This window comes from Gopherus evgoodei, chromosome 6 (genome assembly GCF_007399415.2).
Source record: "Gopherus evgoodei ecotype Sinaloan lineage chromosome 6, rGopEvg1_v1.p, whole genome shotgun sequence".
Lineage (NCBI taxonomy): Eukaryota > Metazoa > Chordata > Testudines > Testudinidae > Gopherus > Gopherus evgoodei.
In genome coordinates, this window is record NC_044327.1 from 91787241 (window position 1) to 91796407 (window position 9167).

At 34.9% G+C, this 9167-nt stretch overlaps 1 protein-coding gene across 2 annotated transcripts in view; it reads left to right on the plus strand.

The window, feature by feature from the left end:
* JMY (junction mediating and regulatory protein, p53 cofactor) overlaps positions 1-7543 on the plus strand; it is a 155300-nt gene extending 147757 nt beyond the window's left edge. For both annotated transcript variants that reach the window (XM_030566549.1, XM_030566550.1), the window contains one exon: positions 2121-7543. The gene's annotated coding sequence lies outside the window, so the exon portion shown is untranslated. The remainder of the gene's footprint in view (positions 1-2120) is intronic.
* The last annotated feature ends 1624 nt before the right edge of the window (positions 7544-9167 follow it).

Sequence of the window (9167 nt, forward strand, 5' to 3'; positions counted from 1 at the left end):
CAGTACTTGACCCAAGATTTAAGAATCTGAAGTGCCTCCCAAAATCTGAGAGGGATGAGGTGTGGCGCATACTTTCAGAAGTCTTAAAAGAGCAAGACTGACACAGGAACTACAGAACCCACACCACCAAAAAAGAAAATCAACCTTCTGCTGGTGGCATCTGACTTAGATAATGAAAATGAACATGTGTCAGTCCGCACTGCTTTGGATTGTTATCATGCAGAATCTGGAATGATGGTTGAAGCATCAAGGGATATATGAATCTTTATTGCATCTGGCATGTAAATATCTTGCGATGCTGGCCACAACAGTGCTATGCAACTACCTGTTCTCATTTTCAGGTGACATTGTAAACAAGAAGCAGGCAGCATTATTTTCTGCAAATGTAAACAAAGTTGTTTGAGTGATTGGCTGAACAAAAAGTAGGACTGATTGGACTTCTAGGGTGTAAGTTCAACTTTCATCATAAAGAGATTGCATTACAGTACTTGGATTAGGTGAATTAAAAATACTATTTCTTTTGTCTTTTATGATGCAAATATTTGTAATAAAAATAAATTGAGCACTTGCACTTTGTATTTTGTGTTGTAGTTGAAATCAATATATTGGAAAATGTAGAAAACATCCACAAATATGTAAATAAAAGGTATTCTATTAACAGTGTGATTAATCACGATTAATTTTTTAAACGCTTGACAACCCTAGTAATAATGTTTTATAAGTACTTCATAGGGTGCCCTAGGATATTATATATATCTATATATATGTATCCTAATTTATTAATAAATACATACATACATATTTATCCTAATTTATTAATCAGTCTTAAAAATGCACATGTTCTCAAACAAAGACTAAGTCCTTGTCCCAGGGGGCTTATAAAATAGGGTATGATAAAAAAGAAGGGTAAGCTATTTGGGAGCTGTGGAGAGGGTGGAGTGAAAGGAGTATTGCTTTTTTCTTCCATTTTGAGGGGAAATTAGCATTTATACAAGTTTTAAAAGAGAAGGCATGTGAATTGTAAAACTGAGCATTTGAAATGGAATATTTGGTTTCTCTACTAGTTTTAAAATGTAGTGTTCGCCTCAGACTAACACACTAAGAAGGGAGTTGAAACTTCCATTTCTCATTCATATTTTCTTCGTCTTTGTCTTCAAATAATTACCTGTTTCTAAGACCTTAAATCACACAAACTGTCCTTTTTAAAAAAAAAAAAATATCCACCTCTTGCACTTTCTGAAGCACTTAATTTATACTTCCTTGCATGGAGTATCATCCTCTGTTAATTGCATGCTTATGCCATAATGAAAGGGAAAAGTGGAATATCCATTCACTATTTTAAGCATTTTAGCAAGCCTTGTATACTTTCACAAGAAAGTATTTTAGAAATCCTATAGATGAGATTGTAATTTGAAAAACAGTTATAAATATACAGAATGAAACAACACATGAAGGAACCTCTGACAGACCAGATTTAATCTAACTACCTGTTATATGGGTTAGCTTCTGAAACTAAATTTTTTTCCATTGATGTCTTCCCTATAATTTCTAAATCTTACAAGACAACACATGAGTCAGCTGCATTCATTTGAATCACTACCAGCAGATGCAGTGGCACACAGAAAATTGTTGATGCTCAGAAAATAGCCAGTTGGAAGTTTTAGATCCTTTATACTTTTCGTTTTAAGATTGCATAGTCTCTGTTAAAGAAGTTTGTGTTGACTTGAGTCATCAGTCAAATGTTGTAATAACATAAGAGCCCAGATTCTCAGCTGAGACCAAGGAATGCCCAGGGATGGGGTGACTAAGATTTTTCTAGACTACCTTGATTTGGGGCCAGCTATTTGACAGTGCAGCTCCCTGTTGCAGTTTAGAGCAACCTGACAGTGCTCTAACTTGTGTTGGCTGCTAATAAGCCCAAGAGGGCACAGTGAAGCCCTGGCTGTGCCCAATACACTGGTTGCTGGGATTGTTAGGAGCCATTATGATGGCTCTAAACCACTGGAATTAAGGAGAATCTAAGAGTTTAAAAATGCTGCTTAATGTATTTAATGGAGGCAGTTTGTACAGTTGAAATTAAATTTTTTTTCAGTTATTCTTTGTTTTGTTTTTTTACACAGGTGACTAGCAGCCACTGAAGAAAGGAAAAAAACATCAACAAAAAATACCCCACAGCTGGAGATCAATCTTCCTCTTCGTTTCAGAAAATTCAAAGCCAGCAATTTTGACCATCAGCTGCATGGCAGAAATAGCTTCTTTTGGCAAATGATTGAGTATGTGAAAAAAACGTGAAACATTGATTTTTTTTTTCAGATTATTTTTATTCATTCCACAAGTGCAAGGTTGGACAAAAAGCTAAGTTGTTTAGATATGCATTTTATATAACTAATGAGAAAAGGGTCTTCAGGATGTTTTCTCAATTATTTAAGCACTTTTTACATTTGCATTAGTATATATGGCCAGTTAAGTGAGGGAACATTTTAAGTGGAAGAATGCTGCATTGATAAAGCTACTGGGGGATGCAGTTAAAACATCAGGACAGCTATGAAACCTACTTCTACTTTTCAGTGCACTGAAAATATCATCTGCTTGAAAAACAAATTTAATAGCTGTACCACAATAGCTAAAATTCAGATAGAGATGCAAATAAGATCTCTTTAGTTATTCTTCTCACTGCAAAGAAATGTATGTTAGTATGAAAAATAACAACAAATGACTGTACAGTCTAAGTACCATAATAGTGGAATACATGTATTTAAGAATGTAGGGTTTACAATATGGTACACTTAACATGGCATATTGCAGCAACTTTTAGAAGGTCATATATAATCTTACACCCTACATTTTAAAAGTAGATTTCCATGCTCTTGTAAACAGTAATATTTAGGTGAGATGAACTGAGTTAGTTATACCATACATACACATTTGTTATAAGAAGCAATATTTTGTAATTTGATAATACTTACATTATTTTCTCTGTTAGCTTGAACTGTTCTTGTTTGATTACTGTATGCAACCTTCTTTACTTTCTTATTTAAGGAGAGCGCAGGAACTTAACATATTAACATCAGTTACGGAAGTTATGCTTCTCTGTTAGTTGTTAATATTCCTTTAGCAGCTACAAAAAAATCATCCATACCTAACAGCCTGTTTGGCTGAAAACTACACTTCCTTTTAATACTGGCTGTATGTGGCTCTAAAGGAGGGGAGGGTACAGTTTTCAACGCAGTGAGAACTTAAAAAGAAATAATCCTGAACTGCATGACTAATAGCTGCGGGCAGCTAGTTTTATAATGCCAGAGTACTTAGAACTCTGTATAAGATGTACCTCTAAGTAATCTTGTACTATGTTAAAGGCTCTGTGTAATGTTTGTTAGTTGAGAAACACTCTAGTTATATGAAAGTCTTGACCAGCGTTTATTTTTATTAAATTTTACGTACTGTTTGAGAGACACGCCACCCCTTTCCTTTTACAAAATGATATTTTTGTTCAGTATTCACTTTATGAAGGACAAATGACTGTACTCATTTTCATTTAGAAGCAGATTCGTGAATTGCTACTGTTTAACGGATGTACTATTCTCAACTTTTATAACAGTTCTTCTTAAAATAGGTGTGGGAGCAGATACCTACCTTGGCAATAGGTTATATAACCAAATGAACCTCAGATCTTGAACCTTTAGGCTGTTCTACAATTATGTCCTGAATAATAAGATCTGTCATGTTTTGAAAGATAATTTGCCACACTATACTTGGCATTGATAGACATTTTTCTTGATTTTTTTTTGGCCTTATTATAATGTCTAGTGAACATTTTCATTTCAAAAGGAAGCTTATGAGCAGCATTTTCAGAATGATACCAGTTTTGCTCCAGGTATCAGGTTTGGGGCAGTATCTTTCTTGGATGTATCAAGAACGAGGCTCTGTCCATCATTAGCTTGTCAAGGACCTGACAACTTAAACTTCTTCCCAGTTTATTCTATGGTTTTACATCCTAACTAATCATTTCAAAATTTATCATGTGTAATCATTTAGCATAGATCATAAATGTAAGTAGTTTGTGTGCAGATGGTTTACAGGCATCCATATTCCAGATTACATTACACTATAAACTGGGTCCAATGCATGAATTTTTAGCTGTAGCACAAAACAGAAGTATCTGCAAATTAGAATGATATAGTGCTGCAAGAAACAAAAGTGCAGATTGGACAGTGTGCATAAAACTGAGTTGGGGGGTGAATAGGTAATTTGAAAAACAGGCATAATGTTCCTTCCCCTTACACTAAATTTATTATCCACAAATTTATCACTATATAGGGAGATGTTTAAATAGCTCTGTACTGTGGTGTTTCTCAGATTTATCTACATATGATTTGTCAACTTTGCCTTGAAAACTTGTTCATGATTAAAAATAACCTGTCCTTGATAGACTTATATTTAGTTAAAATATTAGATTCCTGACTGAGTCTGTATACATTGCTTATTAATAGGAATATCATATTTTATGCACATGCACACAAAAGATAGGTGCTGTGCTGAGCATAACAGTTTATATCAAATTCAAATGCAACTTTAAAAAGGAAAGAAGGTGTGTGTTTTCTAGAGAATATTAAAAATCAGATTTTAATCTAAAGTCGTTACTGGATGTCACAGTTTCAAATAGTTCTTCAGTTTAATAGCCATTTACAATTCATGCATAAAAATACTCCCAGTGCTTTTAGATGATGATTTATACTGGTATTGCAATAAAAGTTATATGGGGGAAAGTCCAACTACTTTCACAAGTGTGTAGAGAATTGGACAATCCTTGCTGTAACTGACAGGAGGTTTATTGAACAGCTCTGCACTTGAGAGACCATGGCAACCATCACTATGGGGATGGCATTAATACTTACTTGTGTATAAGAGGAAAAAAAAAGCTTGCCCATAAAATGATCACTAGAGATTTTCATATTTTCTCTTCATGGATGCACTACATCAGATATGCTGAATTGTTCTGTTCCTAGCCACTGATCTTCAACAATTGCTCACTTTGCGGATTTTACATGCCAAGATACTTGCTTGCTTGTTCAAAATAGAGCTGTTTGGTAGTGAAATGGGTTCACTAAGGTAAGGAATTGGAATTTCCCAATCTGAAATACATATAGATTCATGAAGCATGAGTATATACTGTACTTTGGGGACTGAGATTTATCAGTGAGAAAAAGGAATTAAAATGGTTTATTAGAGCAACCAAAATGAAAGGTAAACAACAATAGTCTTTTGATCAGGAATGGGATTAGCATTTATTTCAATTTCTGTACCTTCCTACAGTGGTCCCAAAATCCATTAAAATTACTAACATTCTTATTTTATTCACTTTTGCATATTATGTTTGCGTATTTTGAGCGTGATTTAGTTTTAATGCATAGATGAAAGTTTTGTTTCTCTTTTAAATGTTACTGTAAAGATTTCTTTAAAGAGTTTAGCAGCCTGTATGCAACACCACATAGCTGTTAAATAAATAAACTTGATCAGATATTGTGGTGTTCAATGGCTGCATCAGGGACTTTGGGTCAATAGACTTAATCAGATTCTTTGTAAGAATCACTTTGCCTTTCAGCATTGTGTTCTGTAACGTCAAATCTTCAAACGCTGAGCAGTTCTTTATTGAAATTGCAACCAATTGAGATGAGGAAGCAGAAACTTTCATTAGTTAATGTTTCTCTTATTCCTTTATTGCACTGAATTTAAAGTAACTGTAAATTAAGGTTATCTGTAGTTTAAGCAGCTGTTTTCATTGTAATGCTTATGTACTTACTTTACCTGTGTTATTTCTGGTAATGATTCCATAAGCACGAAGCAAGATACTATGTATAATGTTAGAGAATCAATGTGCTACAGAGAAGCAGTAAGAACTGGAAGCATCTTATTGACAGAGCATGTTGCATTTACTGAATGCTAACAGGGCTGCCAAGAGCAGGTGCAGGCCCCTGTTAAAAAAAAATTTCAAGCCCCCCCAGGAAGGGTGGACTGGCTAAATGGGGCTGATGAAGCTGGGCCCTGGTAATTTGTACTGGGTTCTTCCCCTTCCCCCCCATCAGCCCTGAATGCTATAAAGTATATTGGACAGTAGGTTCAGTCTAAAAGTGCTCTTTGGTATAGTGAAGCACATTAACCTGCATTGCTATCTAATGCTGTGTAAAATACAGCAGTGGCTGTTTTTATCCTATGAATATACTGTAATTTAAAGTTTTCCTACAAAATGAATTTATATTTAGTTGCTGCCTAAAACATTGTGTATTAAAGGTTAGAATTTTAGGAAGGGGCTGGGTATGCCAATGTATTTTGGGATAGGGTGTGTTGTATATATTATGCCTTGCACTGCCCATTCAGTTACGACTTCGTCCAAAATTCCTGGCTTTGACCATGGTGAATCTGCAACTTGTGAATTACAATGAAATTCTGTAAATCCCATCTCCTAAAACCTGTGCCCTTGGGCCTCCTAACATTACCAAAATGGTCTTCCTTCCATTCCCCCATGTGGATGTTCAGATATCTTTAAATATGGAATATGACCAATTTGTGACTTTACTGGGCCTATAAGTATGTGAATGAGGAAGACTGCCTACAGCTGATAGAAAAGACCAACTAAGCGGGTGTCTGTTAAAAGAAAAATCTTGACTAGGAGCATATTGCTCATTTATGGTCTCAGTGGGTAGGAGCCCAACAAATACAAAGCACAGCATCAAGTTTATAAATAATTCATCATGGTTTTTATTCACATTCTGCTTGGCCATTCAGAGGTTCCACAGTAATTAATTTACCGGTAGAGTGGCTTGATTTTCAAGTCTTCACATCCATCGGAAGATACTTTTCATCCTCATGAATTGTGGAGAGGTATGTGATTAGAGACAGACCACTATGACCTCTCCATACATGTTTCTGTGGTTGCTGCCTACTTTACAAGTTATCTTAGTGTTTCTAAGTGCAGAGCCTCAAAGTAGGTAAAATGCAGAAAGCTGCAGATTTGCATGAATAAAGGGTTAAGAAAACTGACACTTTCTAGCTTGGTTGAATAAATAAGAAAAAACTGATTCACCATCCACTAGCTTTGTGCAATATTATGAATAGAATCAAACACTAGCACATTGTGGTTGGCTTTAAGAAAGTCTTTAACACAATTATATTTAAATGGACATTTTAAATGCACATTGTATTATAAAACTACTCCTGCAAATTTACAATACCTAATAATGCTCAATGTTAAGTATTAAGCAACAAGTGTAAAAAATAAAAACTATTTGAGCATTTCTAGCAATACCTGAAAACTAAAAAGAAAAAATATTGGTTTGACTGTTTGCCCTTTGCTCTTTCTTTAGTGCAACTTTCTGTAATTATTATTATTCTGTGTATTTCATGTTTTTACTATCATGACTTCAAAGTGAAACCTGTACACCAAGTACTGAAATTACCTTTTTCTTGTACAGGTGATGTAACAACATACTCACAGTTTTGGTGCTTAAAAATGATTTTTTTCTTTAATAAAGGATATTTATTTGAACACTTGTTTTATCAGATTGTTTGTTTTAAAAAGTGGAGGAGAGACAATCAACACAGTTTAGTTCCCAAGATAACATTTATGTACTGTTAGCCTTCCATTGCTATCCTATTCTTAACTGCTGATAGGCACTTCTAAGAGTTAAATTTTGCCAGCTGAAGCACAGGTGTATGTCAGGTCGCTGAGATTCTAAATTCCTGAGTGTTTGTATTATCATTACACTGTTGCATCCATGAATATTTAAAGAGACACTGAAAAATTCTGCATTTATTTTTTCATCCTTTTATGGAACTAGGTAGCACCTACATCTTATTGTGGAACCAAAACAAGCCTCCAGATGGAATTACTTGGTTTAAAAAGACCTGAGTTAGAGTTAAAATAGACTCAAATACAAAAATCAGTTTGCCTTTGCTTATTGGAATATGTACAATATAATCTTCCAGAAACAATTAAGAGACTGTATTATGAGTATGGATTTCCCCAAATTAGCAGACTGCCTACCTATCTCTAGTGTCTTTGTTATTCCCTTACATTATTACAAAAAATAAATCTGCATTAAAAGGGTGTTACACAGGTTGCAAAGTCACGCACACAAATGTTAGGAAATCTCCATTCCCATTTAGTCTTCTCTGGTATAGCTGTTATGATAGATCATATTTCAGCCACAGTATCCATGCCTAATTTCCAGTGCAGCATGTCTTGTTGATGTTTTCACTTGTGCTTACATTAGAATGAAATTTGTGGTTTTGGCACAATTCAAAATTTTGCTGACAATGCAAGTGCCAGATGGAAAAGTCTAACAGTTTGTGTCACCCAAACCTGAACAGAATTTCATGGAACAAAGAAAAGGCCTAAGGATCTTCTCCCTGCCCAATTTTGAAAGCAACAGTGGTGTGAGAGAGTCCTTAGGTATTATAATGGAGTCAGGCAGTCAAAATATAGGGCTAGTTACCAGCTCCTGTAGTACTGTATGTACAAAATGCTCTTATGGTTGTTTTGAAAAGATTCACCCATTTGTGTTCTGGGGAGGAGAGAGAGTAGTTTTTTATCTAGGAACCCAGAAATAGGTACCGGGGTGAAATTTCCAAAGAGAAACTATTACCTTTTGTGCCAACTGGCTGATTTAAGTACCTCCCAAAATGGACATAAAGCTAAGTTCTATGTAGCCTTTTACAAAAATATTAAATTACTACATTATTGAATATGGCTATACCATTTACTTGTATACTGAGCCATTTTCTGTTTGATATTTAGGATCCTACACCCATTTGAATCCACTTGCAGGAATCTGCTATTAAATTGTTAGCTTGTGGAGGCTAGGGACTCTGCTATGCATTTTGCAAATATAAAAAGGCAGATTGTTGTTGGAAGCACCACAAAGATTGCTCAGTCTTTCCCAATTTTTTTTTTTTTTAAAAGTGCAGTAAGGTTACATTGGATGGGCAGTTATACTTTGCAAAGTGTCTTTGTAAAAAGATGTTACTCTTGAGTTCCTCTGCTGTTTCAAATTTCATATTAAATTAGCTCAGTTTACACAGATTTTGGAGGGCATGTCTGGTACTGTGGATTATACTAGGGATCTACTCAACAGATACATCTCTGTATCATTTTTTGTGACTGATCTCCA